Source organism: Spodoptera frugiperda, chromosome 23, assembly GCF_023101765.2.
Source record: "Spodoptera frugiperda isolate SF20-4 chromosome 23, AGI-APGP_CSIRO_Sfru_2.0, whole genome shotgun sequence".
Taxonomy (NCBI): domain Eukaryota; kingdom Metazoa; phylum Arthropoda; class Insecta; order Lepidoptera; family Noctuidae; genus Spodoptera; species Spodoptera frugiperda.
This window is the reverse complement of record NC_064234.1, coordinates 8955048-8981339: the sequence shown is the minus strand read 5'-3', so window position 1 is coordinate 8981339 and position 26292 is coordinate 8955048. Positions and strand designations below refer to the sequence as shown.

The 26292-nt window shown below is 37.3% G+C and overlaps 2 protein-coding genes across 3 annotated transcripts in view; both read right to left on the bottom strand.

Moving 5' to 3' along the window:
* LOC126912150 (uncharacterized) overlaps positions 1–26292 on the bottom strand; it is a 140516-nt gene that overhangs the window by 80104 nt on the left and 34120 nt on the right. The gene's annotated exons all lie outside the window — the stretch shown is intronic.
* LOC118267255 (transcription factor Sp9) overlaps positions 1–26292 on the bottom strand; it is a 70499-nt gene that overhangs the window by 31972 nt on the left and 12235 nt on the right. The window lies entirely within an intron of this gene.

Below are 26292 nucleotides of genomic sequence, written 5' to 3'. Positions count from 1 at the left end.
CTGATTGTTTTACTAGAGTACTGACCCCTGTCTATGTTACGATATTACTTTTTTATACTTATTACCTTTTCGTTGTTGATTGGTATCGAAGTACTTTCTTTGTTAGTTATACGAGGTCTTGTCATGACATTTAACAGGGTTATGTCAATAAAATCTGTAAGTATATTTAACGTTGATTATTACTGAAACTTGTCCTTGAACATTTATTCAGTAGATAAGTTGATACACTATACGAAAAACTACCGTAAGTATACATTTCAATTTTCAACTTAATAAGTAACTACATGAAGAATTATCCCATAGGAAATCATTAACTCATGATCCAGATTTGTAACGGAAGATCTTGTGAAATGTAATGAATCGTTCGCCTTCCTTTTGGAGTATTAATTGACCGATAATCCAGTTCACTTCCATAACATGAGAGAAAGCCATAAAAACATCTTTGACTATGTGTTTATCTAATTATCTTCATAATTTTGTGGACTGTAGCAAATCATCGGAAGTTCAGCGTGTGAATGACCATTATTGATTAATGTAACTAAGTACTGCCTATTGTAATTATGGGTAAATACAATTTCTCAATCTCTATGACCGAAACTCATGTAAGTAATACTTCTCTACACTTACATACTATACACATGAGTCTGGGAATATGATATCTGACTAAACCAAATTGTTTTCATTCATGTTTTCCGTTAGATGGGTAAATATTAGACAGTTGGGGTTACATACTCAGGGTACTGAAATAAATAGAAGCAACCCAATCCCCATTAATACCAGTGCAAATACAAATTAACAGTGGTTTAATGCCTGATTGTATCAATTAAATTCTTAACAATTAGCTTTCTGTACGTCTAGTGAATGAAAGTTAATAAAAAGTTATTGTAATCTTAGTTAGTCAATTTCTAAGTACAATTTTAACCAAATCAGAATAAAAAAAAATCTGATTACTATTCGTGTATCTTTCAGTTATTTTTATTAAGACACACAATTTTTACACCATCCGAAATGTAAGTAATAAATGTATCCGGTTCTATAATAAAGAACATCGGGATCGTTACCCCATGCGACTATTATAAAAATTGCTCCATTTTTTACTGTCCCGCACCAAAAGAGGGCGGATACGGATCCTATGACAGGATACTCTTACCTCACAATGTTGCTATCACGCGAAATATCCGATACGACAGATGGCATATTATTTTGATTTTGTTTTTATAGTTTTATGTAGGTAGGGTGCACACTAACATATTTACCGATGGAGATAGTTTAGGTAGTCATCATATAGGTAAACATAACCTAACTTTACGGGCAGCACCGTTCTCTGCTAAATCTAATCCTTTTAAATTGCGATTTCCAACCCGCTTTTTAAAATTAAGCATGAAGGTTATGACAATCATTTTTTTAAGGAGACCTTCAACGATCTTACAGAATACAAAGCCACTATGGCTTTGTATTCTGTAAGATCGTCTCCTTATTTACCGTTTATTTAAATCTCTATTTAAAGCCATAGTGGCTTTGTATTCTGTAAGATCGTTGGTGATGTTGATCATCTAATAATAGTTACCTAAATAGTTTTAAGTACAATTGTAAACAAAAGGTGTCACAAAACATTATTAAACCTTTCACACGTAGTAAGTGTAATCACAACTTTACTAACAACAGTAACAGCAGACAGTGAACGCGAAACCGTACAAACATAAGCATGTAACTAAACAATATTCATTAACGTCAGTCAAAAACTACCCATTTACTTTTTAAATAATCCGTGCCGTGATATTTACAATGAGGTCCGGCGATGTCACAAAGCGATAGGGCGAGCATTTTGTATAGAATATAGAATAACATGAGCAAATGATAGTTATTAGAGCAGAGTGGGTGAGGCGTGTGCTCATAATTATTGTAATCTCGGAGCGCACGCTGCGCAGGCGCGAAACCGTCCAAGGAGCGCGCGCGCAGTGCTGTTCTATTGTTGACTGTTTTGGACCAGTGTGAGTAATAAGTTGTGAATTTGTTCAGGATGTTGTTGATACGGAATTGTTTGTTTTTGTTGAAAAGCGTAAATTAAGTCTGTGAAAGTAAGAAATCTCGAAAATATTTTTTTAATGTCACAGAATCTTGGAGCTATCAGGCTGTCTGTCCATTGTATTTTCGTCACCGAATAGACAGTTTTTTTACGAAGATATTTTTATACATACTAACTATTACTGTACTAATCAACTGAACTGAAATAACATAATTATCTCTTTTCCTGAAGTCGGTTTAAAATAGGTCACCTACCCATACAAACGTACAGAAACTTCCAAAAACACAATACAAAAAGCAACAATCAATACAAATAACAAAGCATTGTATTGGCACATTCTCATTATGTAACGTAGTGCGTTTCGTCGCGTGCGCAAGCGCATGTCACGCCGCCCTCGATCCGCCCAGCGCCGCCCTAGCACCCCGAACGTATCGGATTGCAATCGCAAAACAACGAATACTTTTCATTATTACATTTTGCATTATTCCCATTTGTATGTGTGTGTGTTTGTGTTAAATAATAGGTGCTTTATTGTGAATGAAATGTAATATAATGTGGCCAGCTGTGCTATTTTAGTACATAAATAAATAGTTTCGATTTTATTGGTAGTTTGGCTGCCCAATATATCTAGATAGATCTGAATGTTACAACAAAACCAATTCAAATAAATGACTATGAAGATAAAAATAAGATTCTTTAATGTAATGTGTTAATAATGAAGAGGGAAAGATTTGACTTTTATAAATAAGTGAAGGTAGGTTTTATAATAAGACTAGGTAAAGATAAATCGTAAGACAAGGCACACGAAACACATAGGTTGAATGATTTGATTTGATAGAAAAAAGTGTATTATGTTCAAACAACATACATAAAAAAACTAAATCATAACGAAAATGTGGTGAAATAAACTAATTTGTTGCTATTAGACACAATTTAAAACTTGATACGGTATATACTTGAATCCTTAGTCTCCTTATTGGCAATAATGAAAAAAAAAAATGCGCCCCAAGCGTCCGAATGACCACTGCCATTTCCAGTCATTCTCTTTGAAACACATTGTGTAAGCACATAAATAGAATAGCAACAGAATTGTTACCTCTATGGATCCAAGTGTAAGGTATTGTGCAACTCGAGTATGCGACAGTTGCACACAGAAGGGGTGCAACGTATCCGGTTGCAATCTTACACCAACTTCCGCCGGGTATCGGGTGATAACCGTTGGATTTAACTAGTACACGTGTACTACAGTTAGTGAAAGATTTCTTAAATAAATTAATGATGATCGAATAACATAAGTAAGTCATTATCAGTCAGTCATACTATAGTTAGTGAAAGATTTCTTAAATAAATTAAAGGTGATTGAATAACATAAGTAAGTCATTAACGTTATGAGTGCTGCTTAACATTTAAAATATTGAATTTTATTTATTTCAAGCCTAGTTTTATTTCTATATCCTATGATTAATCTAATCTATAAATAATCTTCAGTATTTTTGTTGATTTCCTATCATAAACCCCTTAATTGGTATAGACCTCCTCCAGTAAATATTGAATACATATCAATAAAAGTACTTAATATATTTTAAGGATAAATCAGGTTAAAAGGTAAATAAGTATCACATATAAACATGTAAAAATAATACGTTTATATTTCTTTACTTAGGTATACTAATTAGATCATTTGCAATTTAAAAGTTTAAACAGGTAGCTCAAAACAATTTGTTTTATGCACACCGATAGTATCAACCAAAAAAGCTCAGTTTTTATGACATGCGTTTACAAAACACCATTGTTGAAAAATGCGATATTTTACGCTAAATATCAACAAAGCATAACCAAAGATAATCTAATACGCACAGATATGCAAAACGCTCCATATTTCATTGACAACACGTGTGATTTGGTCTTTTGAGCGCTCCCGTATTGTTGACGGGCCCGGATTATCTCCATTCACACAGATTCATTCATGTTTCAACACCGGGACGTTGGCCGACAGTTTCCTATGCAAAATTTCGCGTAATCCCGGAATAAAGGCATTGAAAATGTTTCCGCTGATCCGTTGGGAACAGACGGCGGGACAATGTCTGTCGCCGAGTTGAGATGTTCACTTGACGATACACGACAGTCCTTGACACTGTTTACGAACATAATAGGATTAACTCGAAAGGGGATATTGTGTTTTGAAATGTTGAAATTTGTTGAATGCCATATTAGATTTTATTGAGATAACATATTGTGATACATTTCGATTGGTACTATGCCAAGTACTCGAGTATGAGTACCTGAATGTGAATGGCGTTCACTTACTCCGTGTGGTTACTTTACACGTGCAGCTCTCTTTACAGTACTACACGGCCAGGTTTGATGCTATCGCTATAATTTATTGTACATATCAGGACAAGTACGTAATAAGGAAAAATGATTAAATAAAACTCTTGTATTCCATATATGAAGTGGTCGTAGCGTGTCAGGCGGACGCGCGCGATGCGAGCCGACACCAGCGCCGCGCCGCGACGTGCCAAACAACAAAATAAACCGGCCAACCCGTGTAATAATGGTGTTTCCACCCTGTAACAATAACTACATAATAGTCGAGAGCTTTTACGAGCTTTTGTGAGCTTGTCGAAGCTTCTACTTGGCGTTTTTTGTGATGAATGCCGCTCGTTGCGCCGCGCTTCACTTTACGACTGCGGAATATTTTATTGAATACTTACGCCGCGCTTAAAGATTTTTACCATTGCTTGAAAGAGCCTCTTAAATCCGTTCACTGTTCGTGCCATCATCATATTGTTTGGCAGATGAAATACTTTCTTTGAGATCGGCTGTTAGCTTGCAAGAATGGAGGGACGAGTAAGGACAACAACGTTGCAGGTATGATACGCCGCGGCTAAGATGAAACACGATCATGCGCTGAGACACTGACAAAGCACCGATTACCATATAAGTGCGCACTCCGTGAACGCGTTCCATGCACGAGAGTTGCTCAGTTGCGTACACGACGCTCGAGATGAATTTTTCCAATTATAAAAAGAGATAACCGCAACGTATTAAAGAAATAATAGCGGTTGTTAATTGAAAACTTAATCGAGAATTCATATTTCATGGCTATACTCTTTAGAAATCTACTTTCTCTATTTTAGCTGTGCTTATAAATATGTATAAAAAATATGTGTGTAATAGATAATAGAATAAAGATACGTATTTTAAACACGATTTATAATTAAAAATAAGAAATTAATCAAAATAGTCTTCCTCTGTCCGTATTAATTGGTGATTAAAACGTGTAAATAAAATTCGTCAAGAATATCTGGTTAAATATTTTGTTGCAGATTAATTTGATTTTAGAGATTAGATCGATAAGCGAATAATAACTAAACAGAATTATGGACACGATATTATTAAACGGCGTGCATTGCGGATAGGAGAGACGCTTATAGTATGGGCGCGCCGCGTGGCGATGTCCGTTGTTGAGATAAAATTAATGGCCGCTATTAAACCGCGAAACACTCCGCGGAAGACTTCATTAATTTCCCGCAACGGAATACGCCTCTAAACGGCTGAGATGATCCGCCGATAGATTTATTAATTATTGAGCGTTATAGCCGTTTCCTTATCTGACACGCATTCCAATTAGCTATCACTGAGGTTTTGAATAAGGTAAATCAGGTGAGTTTAGATGTGTGAGGGGGGAGGGAATACGGGAGGGTAGGTCGATAGCAGCAATAAATCAAGATATTATCTTCGGCGAGCATTACGAGCGATACTAAAGGGTAAGTCGCCGGACCTCGCCTTCACACACCGTGTGTACACACGCGTGTATGTGTAACAAACAAAGTGAAAAAACATGTGGGATGATAAAATTCGACTCGCATTAACTTTCATACGAGTATTTACGAAGAAAAAAACAATTATGATACTTCGTAGTAACACGTGCTACGAAAATTCGTAGACGTAGTTCATATTCGTAAACCAGTGTAAATCTTTTAATGTCAAGCCAATATGATGCTTTTACTGCCATAGACTGGTTTTCCCAATAATTGCAATGATTCAAGCATTTAACTGCAAAGTGCAAATTATTTTAGTGCTATTATTATCCTTCGCTACGAATTTTCGTAGCACAATAAAAAGGATTTTGAATGTAGTGTAATTGTTGCAATTCAAGGACATTGTTTATTTAACATGTGATTTTGGATGGACATCACACAGTAATGTACGTTGAATCAAATAATTCCCCCGAGGCAATGAACTGGTTCTATTTTTTAGACAAACCGAGCACCGGTATTGACTTGTATACCATAAATCATTTAGATAAATCTCCGTCTATCGATATCATTGTAATCTCTATGATATAATTTTGTTTTTTAACCCAACCGCGAGGATATATTTCAAACGTACAATCGAAAAAGCAATAATCAGTGATACAATAAAGTATAATTACACACTAAACCTTATAATTTGTGAACCATTAATTAAAATTCAACTAAAGATGAAAACAACAAAGTTGTCTGGGAATCACAAATCAAACGCAACTCGGCGATGGCCGGGGGCGCAATAAATCAGGCGAGCGCTTAGGCCTTCTTAGCTTTTCTAGATAGAGATTTATCCCGTAATAACATGTTGTTTTTCACTAAATCAACCGCCGAATTATCCGGTAGAGGAGCAATGATTAATCGGCGGGGCTGCCGATGTAATGACGGCCGCATAGCGATGCGCTGCACGCGGCCCACCGCGCGCTGCTCCGAGCCGAGTGCCGACAACCGCTCGCATACCTAGATCACTGCACATTCTAGGGCTGTCTACTCGCTACTATCGATGCCCTGGCCACCATCGGTTTAACATCGATGCTGTGCCAATAAGGCATATCTTTACTATAGTTATACTTCCTCTATTAAGTAATTACTTTAAAATCATTAGACCCCATCTTTGATTCGCAGATGTGTTTATTGTCTTCGATAATTGTTGTAAGTCTGCTATAAAGTTTAGTATAATTTTCGTAACATAAGAGAACATAAGGTAACAAACCTGGCAATTATAACTCATGTGTTTCCTATTACTTAGCGTGATTTACGGCAACAGTTTCAGAAAACAAATTGGAAGGAATAACTACATAAACATCTTGAAAGATCACACAGCAACATATCGTTTAAATATGTACATGAAAGCTTCCATTTAACAAATTCCTGTGAAGTCGACACGACTTCCATCTGATGCTTCATCTGTGTGGCTTTTAATTAAATGCTATCTTTAATTAAAGCTACACGCGACGGACGATATTTCATAAAAATAAAATAAGTTAGCAATGCACCTAGGAAGTCTTTATTAAGATTGCGATTGCGAAGAGGCGTGGCCGGCCACTTGTTCGAGAATTTGAATAATCGGCGCATTACAAGTTAACATTATTATGTACGGTCAAATATACCGCGATTTCAACATATAATTATGTACAGAGAGCGGGCCGTATAATGTTCCGCATTCATCTATTAAGTCAGTCGGTCAAGAATTTTTAATGCTTTTAGTCAGCCATTTTGCGCTGCGATTTGGATATGGAAGCAATTATTATAATGCTGTATCTGCTTTTATTAGATACCTACTTGTTTGGTACCAACACTAAAGTTTATATTCCAAGTTCATAATTAAAGTAAATTCAATCATAATAATTTGAGGTTCATTTTCGAATTACAACTTTATTTTTCCTGTTAAACTCGCTTTTATTTCTTTTACTAACTACCTAGCCAATAATAACGTATAACAATTTTATATTGACAAATAAAAGTCGTTTAGATTAAGATTGCAAATTGTAACTAACGGTTTTTTTATATTAAAAAAGTTAGCAACACGATCCTTATCAGGGCCACACATTGAACATGGCTACAAAAAACTAGAAGCGCTTACCAAACTAGTTGGTGCATGATAAGTGAGACAGTCCGGCGCGGACGATTGATCGCCGATCGCGAACGCGGCAAAATTCTCAAGTTTGCATACTCCGGCAACGGCCATATTTCAAACGTAATGATAGCGAGCGAGCGTGATAATAATTGTTATTACTATGATCCGCATCTGCTATTATTTTATAATTGAGGGCTTTTGGGTGAAACCCCACAATTATAACGAGAGCCTAAAGCAACAACTAACATGCATGAGGTGAACGAGTTTTTGCCTCGTTCCCTAAATTATGATATATTTACCAAAATGCATCCCATCAATAGCTTGTGATAAATCTGTTGTTACAAGGTAAATTTATTCGTTTCGGTTTTTTTATTCAATTTATATTTATTGATATGAAAAGTTGACGGGCAATTATGGTGACTTTCCAATCCAATTTTAGTTAATGTTGTTTGGATATTCTGATTAGATTCACCTATGAATTATGTGATAGTATAATTTGATGAAGCTTATTTATGCATTTTGTGTTTTAGCTTATAACTTAAATACCTTTACCTAAAAAAACATATTTTTGTCATGGTATATAAGTCCTGGTTTAAAGACAAAATATTCGCACTTTAAAAATAATAATAACACACAAACAAGATCTCAAGAGCACATTTTTCAAATCACACACACATGCACAGCGAAAACTTTCGAAAACAAAAATATCGTTGCACAGCCGAGCCGCGATCATTCGATTAAACCTCAAAAAACATTAATCGCTCGAATATCTACATAGCGTAATCCTGAGAACGGAGAGTTCATTATTTATTATGAATATTAGTCAATTTTTATTTAGTGAAAAAAAGCGAGCGACGCACCGGGTCCAGCCCGCCTGCAATTAACTGGCCCAACCCTGTAATTATGGACAGTAAATTTCTGGACGGCAGGACTCGGCTATATTGTTCTATCTGGCTTATAAGGATTAGCTCACCGCTGCCAGGCATCGCTCATTCCGACCAAGATATCTAGATGTGATCTGAGGTGGCGAGTCGGGTAAGAATGTCGCATCTAGTAAATCGAGAGCTAGGTTTTTTGTTGATATAAAATTGTTTATGTCAAAGTTATTATTTTATTTGTGCTGTGGGTGGACTGGTGTATGTACCAAGTATTCCATAGTATAAAGAATGCTTTTGTGTCTATTTGTCATCGGAGCTTTAGAAAAGAAGCGAAGATAAAACATCAAGTTATTGTAAGTAAATAAATAATTACCACTTCAGTATTTCTCTACTTGAAATCCAATTATGGTGATATCGAGGACACCTCTATATTGCCCCTTGATATGCCTATGATTTCACAGCTATCATAAATGAATAATACAAAGCTTCCCCTATTGTAAAGTGACCGTTAAAATGTCGAAAACTTACGACTAATGTATAAGAAACTAAGGAAAGTTCCCTAGTTAATTACATGTGGGCTCTATCTGACGAGGGAATCGCGTACACTGCCCTTCTAATTGAGTCTCCTATTTAAATAATTTGGGATGGCTCCTATCACCTTTGCATATGAATAAAATAAACCCTCAAGTTTCGGGAAACTAGAAGCAGAAGCCAGGGTGTAAGTATTATAATTTATAGCTAATAACATCCTCGACTACGTTCCGTTTAGCTCTAATTCTAGAGTAGCCCTTTCAGTTGAAATAAGCATCTCGTTACTCTGAACATTTAAAAGAATTATTGCGGTACACCTAAGTGTAGCAATTAGTTGAGTATTGGCAAACACGCAATGACGCGGCCTTGGAGGCCGAACAGCTCGGAATGTAACGTCACGTCAAACCTTTGAATAGAATGTAAATACGAAAATGATATTCATAACAGGAAATAGGTATCGATACTGATGCCGAACCGAGTCGATCTCTGACCCCCATTCATTCACAATTAGACTCGTGTCACGGCACATATGTCGTTGTCGTGTTTCGTCGTGATTTCGAGACACAATGGCATCACGTCATGACGCGGCAAAATGCCGGCCATTCATGCTCTTTGCACCAAACAGGCTGTTGTCTATTTTTTTAATACTCGTACACACGGAAATTGTAACGTTCGTGTTTGTGGCGGCTGTGATATGCGGAGGAATGTTTCTTTTAATACTTTGAGATAATTTGTTAAATAATGGTATTTATGAAAGTTTTATATCTGTTAATAAGATCACATTGAACTGTTGTTCTTTGTTTAGTTGCAGTGGAAGATGATTTCGGTGATCCATATCAGAACTATAAGTAACAGGAATATCACAGTCTTGAATGTTTAGCAAAATACTCATGTTCCAATTTAGAAATATAAACATAATTGGCGAGTAAAGGGTGGTCTATCACTTTTGCCAAGAAACAGTGAAAACAGAAAAAAATAAACACGTTTCTTGGAATCCATTCAAAAAGGATGTGAGGAGCTCAGAACTAAATAGCATAAAATCTTTAACTATCATTATTATAGGTTTGGTTCTAGTTAACTAGTAGCCACTAACTGCTAACCAAGTACCTACTATTTATTTACGATCCTACTAACTTTAGCGCATAGAATGTGAGTAATTATAATACTTAATTAGTTAGGCAGCCAAGTTACGTCTAGTTTGATTTACTATACATATAGGATGTTTAATAATAAATGTATGAGTTCTAAAACGTTTAAAGCCTGTACTTACCTACAATAGAAATAGATCTGAACTCCAAACATGCATAGGTTGGAATTTAAAATATGCATAGGTATAATACTTAAATTATTCGAGTTTTAGCTGTACCTAAGGATTAGATATTATCCGTACTTATATAAAAATCACATTGATGACCAATAGGTTTTTAATACAAACATTTAAAGAACGAGATTTACATAAAGATGATAATAATGAATTTTAAAGAATGAGACTTTAGGTACCAACCCAGGTACATTGAAAATTAATTTCAACTTCAATAAATAAACACACATACAACCAAGAATGGACCAATAAGGGCTCGAAAAAAACAATGACCACAGCGGTCGTGGTCGGAGCATACACCACAAATGGCGACCTGCGACCCACGATTTGCATACAATGTCGATGCGTGGGCGCACGTAGCGCATTCTTCGTATACACGTGTGCTTGGACGATAGCTAACTCTTATTTATAGATAGTAAAGTTTCTTTTTACATTTCTTAGATAGAAGTCCGTGAGGCCGAAGTTTCTGAAGTCTTTTTCGTCGTCGGCAGCCGAGATATTTCGACCAGTGACAGAGAAGTATGAGACAGCTTCGTCAACCGTCACCAAACCACTTGGCTAGGTGCTGACTCAATTCTTGCAACGTTTTTATATTATGCATTTCTTTTTATTAATTGCTATTGATTGGTATGTTGTCGTTGAAAATGTTTTCAGGGGTTTATAACAAGGGTTTTCAGAACGTAATTTAAAGGAAGATTTTTGGAAAATAATCCCTTATGTTTTGATTCTACGAGTTTCTGTAGGTCTACAGTCAAGTTGTAGCTTAAGTCAGCTACTATTCAGTAACAAACAAGAACTTAAAAAGAAAAATATTTCTTGGTTATCATCATGACAAGTTTCGAATCAACGTAGCGACTATATCACTATCTATTTGTCTGTCTGTGACAAACACCTGTGTGGGCTGAACAAACCGTAGCGTCCACCGTTAATATCATTACCGGATCAAAGTGAAATGGTAATTAATCCAGCCTACCGAATACGATCAAATAGCGAGTGTTCAGACTAATGGTTCGGCTAAACATATTTCACAGTACGCAATCATTGTGGCATGTTTATTTGAATCGGCAATTTTTCAACGCATTCGTACCGCAATGCAGTTGCCAGGAAGATTTATTACATAAGAGAGGAGTTGTCCACCGCGTCGGTTCGAATCAGGCGCAACTTGATTAATGCTCGTCGCACGATCTATTTACTGCCCGCGGCCCGACAAACTGTTTCATACTAGGAAATATCTTGTACCTACAGCTAGTGCTATTGTTTTTGTTCTGTTGTGCTTTTACGAATGGTGATGTGAGTTTGAGTGTTGAGGATTTGGTTTTGGTTTGTTCGAGTGCTGTTTTTCGAGTTTTTGGATTTTGCTGCAGTTTATAATCAAAAAATACTTTTCTTTAAGCTGCTTTTCAGTATTAACGTATGTGATGCTGAAAACCTGTGAAACTCTGGTGTTGTGGGTGTCCATGGGTGGCGCTGATCGCTTACTATCAGGTGAACCGACTGTTTGTTTACACCGTATCCCATAAAAAAATCGGAGCTTTAATTATTTCTTAATGTTTCGTATTTAGGTATCTAATTAACAAAAAGCAGATGAAACCTCTAAAGTTCACATTTTAGGCAAAACACGCGTAACATTAAGATCAAACAAAAACCTCTACTAATTTTTCATACATCTGTCATACGCAAATATGAAGTCAAACATAATTATGAGAGCAAGTACCGTGGCTAAAGCGGTGATAATTTCTCATGGTGTAGTTCCCAAGCCTTGGGGTGCCACCAGAGGGTTAGTTGACCACATTACGAGAGCGACAACGCGCGCCACCCTCGCTGCCTCGGGGACCATTTATCAAATGATCATTTGATTTTCTTGTGTTTGATCACTGAACACATTAGAATTTGCAACTTAACTTTTTGGTAGCTTCACTTTTGTGACGTCATTCTTTTTTTTAATTTTTGTTGGTTTTTTTTATTGAATAAAGATTGAAGGATGTTTAATTTGTATTCTATATTTTGTGTTAAAATTGTAAAACAAATGCGAATTGGGGGAGGATTGACTGATTTAAGGCAAAATGTGATTGATGTGCTAGATTCAACATGAAATATTCTTTTACTCTGATCGCTAGGCCCTTACTTTAATTAGTACACATATGTAGATAGCTATTGATTTTAAATTAAATGTAGTTATCTAAAGTTAATCTCTTAAACAAACCAAAATTATCCCATGACCAAGAATCGAACCTACACACCAAAAATCAGAGCACAGAACTCACTTCCCAACTCACCCTCGCCCTTTCAAGGATACGTCTTATAAAATACGATCTGTTTTGATTGTGGCCTGGGGCACAAATCAATTAGGCCTCCCCTTGAACCCCCGCGGCGGCGCACCCGCGACATTCAAACCAGTGGCTCGTTTTATGACACATCTCACAACGAACCGAAAAGCGATTCATTAACATTCGCCGACTTTATTAGGACCAATTGGCGCGCACTCCTCGTCTTCGTGATTATCATTGATTGGTTATTTTATTGCTGCGCTGTAAATCATATTGTTGTTAGCGCGAACTGCGTTCCGCGGGTAACAATGAGCTTTGATGATTAGAGATTACCTATTTGCGGTATTGTAGTTTGTTTAGGAAATGAAGTGTGGTGATATTCTATCGTTAAGGTGGTTTTCTGTTCGTGTACATTGGCTTTAAGCGTTAAACATTAATTCCGAACAACATCTATGTCGACATAGTTACAGTCTTCACAGTTGTCACATTATTTACAAAAAAGTAAAAATTAAAAGGAATGTCAGAGCGAATGATTTTATTACATTTCTACCAAAGCATTCCATACTGTCATTATGTGAACCTATTTTCTAACACAACCATAAAAATTTCTTCAATTACATCTACATGAAATCGATGCGTACGTAGAAACTGCTTCGACGTCTTATAATCGAGATAATTTTGAACATACAGCTAGATCATTAAGCGTATCGATTTCCTATTAATCTTCCATTTAATATACAATCTAATATAGAAAATAATGACGTAATAGAGGCCGCCGGCGACAGGGTCGTTTCCCACGCCGCCGCGGACAATTTTTATAGTTACCTTTTTTATAAAGATGAAAATAAATTAAGTTTCGGTAATCAGACGCCGCCTGATTCCTGACCCGGTTCCTCGCAATATTTCTAAAAGCTATTACAAATACATTTATATTACCACACAAAAAAGCTCTCGGGCAATTTTCGCCACATAATGAGGCCATTATGGGGAATTTTGTTTTACCAACATAATAACACCGCCTTTTATTCGGCCGATCCCGTCCGCAAAGGACTTCGTGTTTTAAAGGACAATATTATTCCAGACTTGATGAGATTTTCGTGCTAAAATTTTAAGACTAAATTGCCATCATTATGTATTTAACGCTGCGGATTAAGATACAGCGGTCGAATAGGTCAGCCATCTTTAAATTACTGATTGCTTTGGTACACGAATATAAACTTTACATAGTAAGAAAACACCATTTAATTTATGTGGCCGAAAGAAATATTGTCATCGTCATTAGCGATAAATTTCAGGAAAAGAAAGGAAAATCCTTCTTTGCTTTGTAGGTCCCTCTTCAGGTAGGATTGCTAGCCTCTTTTTTTGAGGAAGTAAAATCATCCAATGTCTTCTCCCGCCTTGGGCAAGGCAAGAGGGAGTGTCAGACTCTTACTGACTAAAAACCACCCGTTCCTGTTCCTGCTTTTCGAGCCGGAGCTCCAGTAAACCCGCTAGGTAGTCCGCAGCTCAGGAGATACTAATAGCTAACGATTTAATAAGAAGTTAACCAAAGGACAAATTCTGGGTCGTAAACCTTAAGAAAATGGCTAATTACTACTGTGAAACATTTTCCAAAAAACCTTAATTTTCTTGAGTAAAAAGTTTCAGTTTCTTTCCCATCTCTCAGCTAGGGGATCCATGTGTCAGTGGGCAGGTCGGTCCGTAATGACGCGCTCGTGAGCTGTCCATTACTCCGTCACCGCGTGCGCACCCGACCTGCAGCCTTACTAGATCACGCTTAAACGCACCTAGCCTTCATTGCGGGGAAAACGAAACTGTTTGAGTTTTCTGTACCAAAATATAGGACGTTTTACATTTTGCTGGATGGTCACGTGTCATTGTATCTCATTTAAGGGATAAGTGCTTTCAGTTGTGTCTGTAGTTCCATCACATTGAGAGACGAACTTAATACCTATTTGTGGCTAGAATAAAGGTCATTGTTAGATATTTTTTACCCATTGAAAAGGGGATTTGTTGCAGTGCATGTCTGAGTTACAAAAGACAAAAGTAGTTAGATGTGAAATCTAAAGGTCGAGCTCTATAGCGTGCTATCAGAGAGGCAAATGTCTAGCAATGAATGAATCCAATCTGTTGCAAATCAAATTCCACCTATAAAATAAACCTCTACTGTCAAATTATACCTACTTTATGTTAATTTTAATTAAATTATATTAATTGCAAGTTTTAATTAAACATTAAAGTTATAAAGTTGTCCATTATCTTTCTGAAAGAACACAAACATTATCAACGCCGTGATCTCCAACAAAATAACGATCATCCAAGGATCGTCTGAGGACGAGCGTCGAACGATAAAACATCGAACAAAAAAGTTCAATCACGAGCCGAGGTCAAAATTAAATTTAACTATCGACCCGCCATTACAGGACACGTGACGCATCACATCGACGGATTAATTCCGTTACGCGAGCACCGAACCCCAATTATTGCATTATTGTGGCTATCTATCGCAGCGTAAGTACTAAGTAGGTAGTGGCCCGAGTTTATTTTGGCACGTCGTAAGATCGCAAGCGCGTGTTCGCGGCGAAACGCTGCGCCCGCGCCGCACCGCCCTCGCTCCCGACATTATCCTTGTAATTGGCGATTTTATGCAATTTATGGCGATTCGCGCAATTTACGAGCAGCGGACAAGTGGGCGACGCTAAACCTTTTTACCCGAGACATAGCGAAATTGACTCAGGGTTTCAATTAAAATTTTATACTCCGCAAATTACCTGCCAATTATATTCCATTAGTCAACGTTAAAGAACCACAAAATTGGTTTTATTTTTAATTTTTTACTTATTTTTTTCTCTGTAAATAGTGATGAATATCTTGAATTTAAGGGTATTAAAGTTTTTGTATCATTAAGTTACACAGATAGGTGCTTGCAGCTGATTGCATCATCAAAAATAACGTGCAAATTAAAAGACATCTTATAAAATAATATCTAGACTCGTTTTGTTAACCTAGACACCTAACAACAACTCATTCTCTTGGGGTTTTAGTGCGCACTAAAAGACAGGTAGTCGTCTACTTTATTACTATCACAATTTATGAAATAGGTATCAATTCAGTAGTCTTGGTACTTTTTGCAGTCATGTACATCTGTATTCAGAAATCGGACCTATAACTTAATAATTTATTTTATCTAATTTTGTTAAAAAGTGCATGCACCTTGCCGACCAACCCGAATGACGTGATTAAACGAAAATCTACGTGATGTCATCAGCAGTCGCAATTGGGCTTTAAACATGTGACCATCATTATAGTTTTGATGAAATAATTGTTTGCAAATAATTGTACGATAATTTAATGTGGCCCTTGAGCAATAAATTGCACGTAATTTAAGGCGGAGAGTGGACGAGTCGCGATGGACGCACGTCGCTTATACTGGCGCAGTCAGCAATGCGCGCACGCATGCCCAAGATAAATATTGCATACATAATAGCCTCTCTCTGGCCCGCGTAATAACCCAGTGTGACATAAGCAGCTGCAGTTGCTTAAACAATCTTGTACTCCATTAAAACAATATAATTTTGCTAAATTAAAATGCTATTATCGATACGATATTGAACATGTGTGAGTTCGTGCTGGGAATAGATGAGAGATTTCTCGTGTATTACCAGAGAGGATCAGGTCGGTGCAGCCCTAGAGGCCATGTTATTATTTACTCAGTTTATGTTTTAATTTCCTTAAATTGCAACCTCTAACTTGGTAAGCGGGTGACGTTGCATGTTTCATTTTGATCACATCGTTGATGAGTTGATCGATGAAACATTTAAATTAACTTTATTTATTTTATAAAATATTATACTATTAACATTTTTGAAGGCAGCAATTATGCTTAATGACAGCTTGTAAGTGTATTATAGAGATTAATGTCTCAGGCCTGTGAACATTTTCAATGGAGAAGTGTATGTAAAAAGTATGCACATAAATATGCATAGATTGGACTAGAAAGGTTGAAGAACTGTCTACCGAAGTAAATCTTGAGTATTCATGAATTTACAAACATAACGGTCACATAACACAGCAATGAAAATCAGTCAACAGCGAGTTTGCTAGCAATAAACGTTTCTCAAGAAATAAGACATTTATTATTAGCAACGATTAATTCTTGCGTCTGCAATAAAATATAATAATTATTATAATTTATTTCGAAATGATTAAATCCACATTCCTTATCAGAATACGATTTGTCTAGTTCCACGATTAAATGAAATGACTATAATCGCTGATATTTGATTAAAAGACGAGATAAATCAAGCCAACAATTATGTGGATATTTGTCAAGCGTGAAATTTATTACCGATAATAATTCCACGAATGTTAGTGCGGTATTATAAAACTGTTCGAGACGTATAGGACACGGCGCAAGGCGTCTCGTCCGAAATAGCCGGGCCAGATATCCGCCGGTCTTATGACAGGCCGGGCGATATTTATGTCGCGCGGCCCCGCCCACCGCCGTAGCTCCATTCAGCCTGTTTGTATTTATTTCGTGCCTATTTATTTGTATTTGCCTTCGCTTTTGAATAATGCATGAGCGGAGCGTTTCCGTCGTGTGTAGGCAGCGTGACGCCGCCGCTTGTCGCAAGTCCCTCGGACTTTTAGCCTCGGGAACTATTGTGAGGTTTCGGGTGGAAGTTGGCTCTCAGCGTTTTTCGATTTGTGGTCGGTAATGGTGAAGTTTAGACGCCTTTATAAATATTAGTAGATAGCTACCTTGCTTGAGGTCATGCTACTATGACATGAAGAAGCGATACTTTCAATTAAGGACGTTAAAAAACTTTAGTGAAATGATAAGTTTCTTTAAGTCGAACGAAAAGTATTACACAATATACAACATAATAACTTATTGTAACTATCTGTATAGTCCAACTGTAGTAACCGATTAGTTTATCCGAGTATCCGAAACACCAATCAACGTTAAATTAGATTTCAGCTTTCGTATCGTGTTCTCACGGAGTTAATTAACATCGGGTGTGGATTAACGGAATTAATTAATCGATAAGAGCATTCGATTGGTGGATGGTTTCGTTTATTTGTTAGGTAAATCACGGTGGGTATCGGCTATCGAGGCTGTATCGATTGCCCCGCCTCGCGGTTTACAGGCCGAGCCGCGGTTGCGTCAACCGATCGGTGATATCACGCTCTGTCTCAACATGGAACAAACAGGACATTGTTCATGTTCACTATTCATTGACAATGTTTCTTTAATTTTTAGAAAGTTGTGCTTTAAACTTGTTGTGACATGTTTTCGTGACACCTGTCCCGCCTTTAGAAATTTTACGGTGATAGATCCCAAACTTTATTGGTGCTGACAATTATTTCGTGAGGTAAACTCAAGTTCATCAAAATAAGGTCGACAATCGTAAAACAAACATTCCGAGGATTCTCTTTCTACCAAAATATACAAAGATAGCCACGAGTAGTAGAGTAGCCCGAAACTTCGGCAAGTCTAATGCACGCAGCTCTATATAAATCACTTAGTACGCGAAACACGACAAAACGTCCACTTTGTACGCCATTACTGATACATAACAAACTTATGTAAAGACGTTATGATACCCTCAATTATATTGACAACGTGTTATTGTTGCTCTATAATTGTTCGTTGCTTGACTAGCCTGCCACAGTTTTACGAAATCGCCTATCAACACCAATTACTTCGCATCGCAATCCCACAATTGTTTATTTCGTCACAGATTATGCGAACTACATTTTGTTTTTTTTCTTTTTGTGATGACGTGCGACGGCCATGTCTAGTAATTATAGGTAAGGATTGAAGATTACAGTTTTGTTGTGCGAATTAAAAGTAGTGTAATCGTATCAACTGTTTTTGTTATGAATTGCAACATAATCAAGCCATTAGTTTTGATTTGTTGTAATACAAGTAGACACGTTATATAAGGATTACATCTTTTTCTTTTACTCTGAAGATTTGCTATAAGATCGTACCTCTATCTACGAGTATTTGAGGAATCAGATGTAGAGGTAAGGTCATAGTTATCCCGGTGCTGCGGTCTACCTAGATGGTTACCGGGGCTTCGGCTCGAAAAGCAGGAGTAGGAACAGGGTGATTTTTAGTTAGTAAGAGTATGACACACGTCTCGTCCAAGGCGAAAGAAGTCGTTGGATGATTTTCCCCCCTCAAAAATAGATAACTAGTCTTCTACTTACTTCTATATAAATAGATATATAATCTACATTGAAAAAGGTCATAGTTATACGATTGAGACTACCTCGTTGAACTAGCAGTCATAAGCGCACTTCCTAAATAATAATACAAAGTTTAGAATTGTGTGCATAGCGACAACGACCTATGAGATGTATGAGAAATAACGTAATTGAGTAAACAGAAGTGTTAAAGATATATCAGCGCATCCGAGAAACTACTTGTGTGGCATTATGTTATTGTAAGCTTAATTATTTTTACGACAATCGTCACAGTGTCTGAATACCCCGTTGCTCTCCAGATAAACTTAGATAAAATTATGTGTAATACGTATATTATAATAAAAATAATCTTCAAACAGTAATAGTTTTGGCGAGATAACTCGATCCGTGTTGTAGTGTGTCGCACAATGTTGCTCATGAATATGGACCTTCAGTGTGGCTTGAAACTAGTCGAGTTATGTCGCCAAACAGTTACGTGTGTTACGTTAAACAGCACTTAATAATATGTTTCACGAAATTTACAATTTAGATATTTTGCAGTAGACTGCAATTGACCCGTACTATATAAAAAACTATATCATAACTGACACTTTTTAACACCAAATTAAATAAACCTTTCGCATATTTTCGTCATTATATTACCAAAGCACGCCGAAACGTTAATGCCTTGGAGCAATTATGAAAAAAAGACAATGGAAACGCTTAAAAATATTTAATATTTTTTCGTCTGACAACATAATAGGCGTAATAAAAAGCAACACGTGCGCACGGGCATCGCATGATGAGCCTCATCAGACTTGGCCTACGAGTACGACTGTCTTATTGATTGTTTTAAGTCAAAACACAGCAAAAACATATCGCATGACTACTCCAGTCGTCTGTACAAATGTACAGTCGGATACTGAAGTGTTATCAGTTAATAGATGAAGTTTTAAATCAATTTTGAATTTAGTAGTGTCTTAAGTTTTTATATCGTACCTACAAGATTTTATTTTTTCCAAGTTTTTACTTAAAATTTACGCTGATTACAATTAAAAACTATTACGACATATAAAGATACGGTTTATTAATACTTTAAATAATAAATCTCTAGGACCGAAAGTAATGATTCCAGAAGTAGTATTAAACGAAACCTATTTAAGATTAAAATATGGCATCATTTCATGATTAAAATTACAAAGGTTAAATTTACATCTACAAATCGTGATTTTAAGTAATTTAGTATGTCTCACGATACTTATAATGCAAATAATTAATTTGTTATTAATAGGAGTTAAGTAAATAGAGTGTAATATAATACGTTGAATCGATACTACTCAAAAATATTGCAACAAAACACTACGATGCGACGTTTAATGACAACAAGATTAGAAGAGGAGTTTAAGTAAAATAATAATTTTGGAGATTATTGATAGAATAAATCTTTTTAGTACTTAACACATTAGACGCCATGTCGGACAACGTTGTCCGACATTAGTGGAGGAATAGCCTTTAACAGTTTTTTGTTGGCAGTGAAAGGCTTAATCTATTCATACACTTCAGTTGCCGACTGTACAATGGCGCCTCAATGGCATGAGCTTTTAATTAGAGTGAACATGAACACCATACACGTGCAGATTATGATTTAGCAAATCTTAAACATTACATTCAATAGTTTGCTTCACAAAACATTACATAATAGATATAAGTTTTTAAACTGACCTGGTCACTAACACTATTATTAGAACTTGAGACGGGATATTTACCATGTTTATTTATTTCGACGAGTTTCCGATATTTCGGCACTGTTGCAAGCGCCATGATCACGGATGAACTGGAGTAAATGCGGGTGGATGTTTAGTAAAAATGGTAAATATCCCGTCTCAAGTTCTAATATGTAATAGAATGACATAATAGGGTAGATGACTTATTATATTTTAATGTCCGATTGTTTGTAGATTGTTTTAAAACATTAAACACGTATTTTTTATTTTCTAACGGAAACAAATACTTTCGAAGATATATTGATTTGAAATATCGCGGGTCGTCACTTCTGGGTACATTTTACACGTTTTTACAAATGACGAACTTTCATACCCCGTCATCGTCCCTATGGGAATAAATATCAAACTATTTGACGTAGTTTGAAAAAATATTTTTTTGGAAGCCTTTCTGGTTAATACTAACTTTCAACTATCCAATTGTGGCTGTGGCTAACTAAAAACTTCAAATACTCCGAAATTGTTCTCATCTCGTCAGAGTGCAAACAAGTCCCTTTCATGGTAGCTCTCGATTGTCGTTGTCATGGCAACCAGTTGTCTCCCGGTCCGCTACCTCTCTTCAGTTTATGTGTTCATTAAGTGCTCCCACTTCTCTTCTCTTTATTTATATACCCCATGGGTCATTGTTACCGTGGGGGAATTAAGCAGCTTTTGTCTATTGCTGACTGTGCACCGTAAGGGAAACCACCATAATTAAGGAGCTTTTCCATAATGATTTGGGATTATACCAAAGCAATGTAAGTCTCGTCGTAGCACATCTTCACTGAAATGTGTTTGATTTATTTCTATTCGGAAATGATACAATTTTAATTCGGTCATTTGACACATGACGAGTCAAATAGAAAAAGTTTAATGTCGATTTTTTTTGTGTTGTTTCGCCGAAGTCTCAGAATGAATGTAACTGTCACAAATGTATGATTAACGTATCATGCCGGGTACATTCCTTGACGGCGGCCGCCCGTTACAAGTTCATCCCATTTAAATTTAGCGCGGCGCGTGCCGTCCGCGGGTGTCTCCGGGACGCGCGCGGGTCGCGGGCCTCGCCGCCGTGGGCGGGACGCTCTACCATCACTCAAGTGACGAAAATTGACGGAAAATGGGCGGACACCGCTTGCCCGCGACGTCATCAATTACCGCGTCCCGACGGTGACCGGCGTGCAGTCTCAACGACATCGCCGACCGAGACGCGCATACCTAATATCCTTCCAAACGCATGCCATTATTAGAGCACGACTCAACTTAAAACAAAAATAGCAGCAAACACTCCAAGATGTTAGACGGGTAACGTGTTCCATCTTTTCATTATACTCGGTTCAGGAAGACGGAGAGTAGCTAGCACTAGACGCACGCTCGCACCGCAATCTGGAGCGATATCTCGAGCAAGGATTATTGAGATGCAATCTAGAAGCCATCGATCGCTCGATAATTCGATCTAACTGCGCTCGCTATTGCGCAACCAGTCATCAGATCAAACTCTCGATATCTCGATGATACCTTTATTAAATGGTAGCTACAACGAGCCCCTGTTCGGACACTCATAATTCACTTTTATAAGTCACTTCTGGTTAGACTTTATAGGATCTACTAGCTGTTCAAACAAGCCTATTACCACCGGCAGTTCGATACTATGACATACAACTAGACCGATTGAGTTAAGCTAACCGCAAATAAATGTCTAGAGCAGGTATTTCAAGTGTGGTATTTGCTTACGTTTTCTCGAGAACGAGCGAACGCAGGAAGCCACAAGCAGGGCAAAAGCTCGGCGATCGATTTTGAAAATTGCCCATAATTAGCATGTATCTCACTCGTCCGGACGACTGTGCGTTTAAAAGTGGGAACTCAACCACAGGCTGCACAATATTCCAGTAGCGTTTACGGAGTAACGGCAGGCGAAGGCGACGGACACAAATTGCCGGAGGAGCTGCCACTACGCAAATTGTACGGAGAGCTGGATCGATTGTTCCCTCGCAAACATCTTGACGGACACCGTTGTCAGACATTCCGAGCTCGCCCGCCGTCTAATTGTAATCACTGAAACTTCAAACGTAACAAATGTAATTTAAAATCCCATCAGCCAAACAAACAGTCGAGTGAATGTGCTATTTTGTAAACTATGATTATGTTCACGACAAACAACTGCATCACATTACTACACCCACACGCGGACGGGGCGTCGTTATTGATGTGGTCGAGACCATTAATATCGAACCGACACCTTTCGGCTTTCTGATCGCACCAATTTTCATTTTATCGATTCTTTCGAGAGTCGTGTCTGGAGATATTCGAAACTTATTTGTGTTTATAGAATAAAATTTGTCTAATTTTAAGGCGTGTAAATCTGCGGTGCTATTAAATATTACGCAGTCGCGAACGCTACTTATTTTGCCCTTGAGGTGAGTACAGACAGGCGCCCGCAAGTCGCGCTTGTGAATTATTTATTTGGAATCTAGATAATGCTTGTATTGGTAGCAACGAGTCACGTCTGAGACATTTGATCGTATAACAAGAAGTGCGGTGTTTGCGCATGCAGCGGGGCCTGTAATGGTGGCGTAATTACGCAGCCATTACCAGGTGACCCCATATTGCGGTTGGTTGGCCAGTGCAAACAGTGCGTCGACCAACACCTTAATGGACACAATACGACCGAACCAACCAATATATAGGTAGCTACGTTGTCAGTCTATCAGTTAACTTTAACAAACGTGGAAAAGTACCGTTTTAATTGTTCTGTGGCTAGTTGTAATGACGATTTGTCGTGTCTATGTGAACAGTATGTTGCATATTGGATACTTATACTCGTAATGCCTATGTTTTCTACAATTAACATTATTACATAAATATTGGATAAGTACAGTCTTTTTAGCGTCGTATTAAGGGATGTCCTTGTGAAGGACTATTAAGCACCATGTAACATTGTTTTTTATAACATTTTAGGTATACTTAATGTAGTGTTTTTGGGAACGTTATAAACGAAATCCAATAGAAACAAAACCATTTAAAATCGTATTCAATCGACGAGCTTTGAGGGCATTATAATACAGTGAATGACAACAAAATACGAGAGTATGGCGTCGCCTGGAACCGGCGACCGTCAGTCGCCACTCTTTGATGTCTCAATTAGTAACGCGACCGAGTAATTGTGGCGAAATTAATTCGCGCCCGCACCCGCTGCCGTGCCTAGCAACAGTCTCATTTTACACACAGATTCACCGTATGTCACTTTGATTTAACTTTGCAGTAGATATACGTGGTAGATTATTATTGAAGCTTATGTGGATATGTGTAATAGAGAAATGATCAGACTTTGGTAAATATGTGTATGTTCAGTTTTGAAACAAAATCGTCTAAAGGAAGAATCTATTTGACCAGAATGGTTCGGATAAATCATGAATTAGACCTAAAGCGGTTTGAATAAGCACTGGATGAAATTCTTGATTGATTTTCACCACAGATGGGCTGATGCCTGATTCAGAACTGCGGACTACCTAGCAGGTTTACCGGGGTTTCGGCTCGAAAAAGTAGAAACGGGGTGGTTTTTAATCAATAGAAGTGTAACACTACCTCTCGCCTCGCCCAAAGCTGGAGAAGTCATCGGATAACTTACCTCCCTCAAAAAAAGCATTACTTCTATATAAATGTATATCTAGTATACATTAAAATGACCTTACAGTAGCCATCTGATATAATTCTCCCTCTCCTCAACTTCATCAGCATCTTAGTAACTGTATCAATCTTCACAACAACCTTAGCTGTAAGTATTTTTATTGCCGGAGATCGTGACTAACAATGCAGGTTCTTCGATCTGTTAAGTGGAATCGTTACCTTATTGAAGGTCATATCAATCGTCTCGGAGAATTAGGCTGCGATTATCAAACAAATCTTCAGCCATTTTTGATTCCACAGACAATCTTGCGCTTGACCATAAACAACTGGCATACGGTATTTGAAATTCGAAATCTCTTTTCGGACACAGATTATAAACCTCCTTTGTGTTATAGAGCTCAATATTTTCATTCTCACAAATCGATATCAAATAACGTTCGGTCCTAAGATAGAGGAAGTGACTCGACATAAATATCTAATGCATTTCACACTGAAGAGTGTTCCAAAGAGCCTTAATAAACCAATTAAGGTTCATTACCTAATGCAGGGCGGAAGAGGAATATTACTCGGCCATCATTACGACCACAAACTCCCCCTTTGTGTAAAATATTGCATTTCACATGTTTGTTGAAAAAAACTGTAGCGAAAAGCGTTAACGGCTTTATCGGACGGGCGTGCGACTTTTTTAGGGTACCGCCACGTCAGCTACCGTCACGGCTGTCGTCTTAACACGTCACTTGTCTGAATAAATTTTAGTAGACAAACAATAAAGCGTTTAGTTTTAAGCCAAAGTTAATGTAGTTGGAGTTGTTCTTACTGTTTCTTCTAATACTAGGATCTACAAAACGAACTTTAGTATCTAGAATTTTAATCATTTTCGACTTTGTTATTTCGTAGATTACTTACATCAGTAGATTTCATAGGTTCCTTTAGCGTGTAGACAACACAAGTGAATAAAGAGTGCTTGCCTATGTCATTAATAGTCCAATAATCATTGTACTGCTCTACAGAACCAGTAACCTAATACTAAATAACAGTAACATAGTCCTTTAACCACAATAAAGAGAGAATGAAAACTGCTCGGTATTTGTGGTCGTGTGATGAATGACGCCGGTCACTTCCCCCTTCGCCCCCATTGCCCCATTATACTTGACACAACATATGGCTGATTTACCTCCACATGGGGGCATCAAACATTGTTTATTTTATACCAAACCAAATACCTTTTTTCAACACAGCCTGATCTACTAATTACTACTTTTCCAAAGTACTTAGTATCATGAATAGAAGACAGATAATTTTCGTGCTCAAGTACCTATATACAAATTATCCGGAACTGCGGATAACGTAAAAGGTTACCGGGGCTCCGGCTCAAAGCAGAAGTAGAAACGGGGTGGTTTTTAGTCAGTAAAGGTCTGACATTCCCTCCCGCCTCACCCAAGGTGGGAGAAGTCATTGAATGATTTTCCCCCCTCAAAAATAAAAAAAGTATATACAAATTGTCATAAATTCTGTTTTACTTTGTCACAAATACAATCCTTTAAACCATCCAAGGCAATACTCCAAGTACTGAACACTTACTAAGAAAAGTATTAAAGTGACATAAACGTGTAACAGCTGGTTTGAAAGGAGAGAACTGAAAGGCTCTGTTTGTGCAGCCGACGAGGGGAATACAATGAGCCTGGAAACGGAGTAATAAAAGTCACATTAAGTCAAGAGCAAGGATCTTAGCGGCTACAGAATTTATCTCAGACACACACACTACTAGGATTTCCATTCAATCGAAATGTAACACGACTTCATT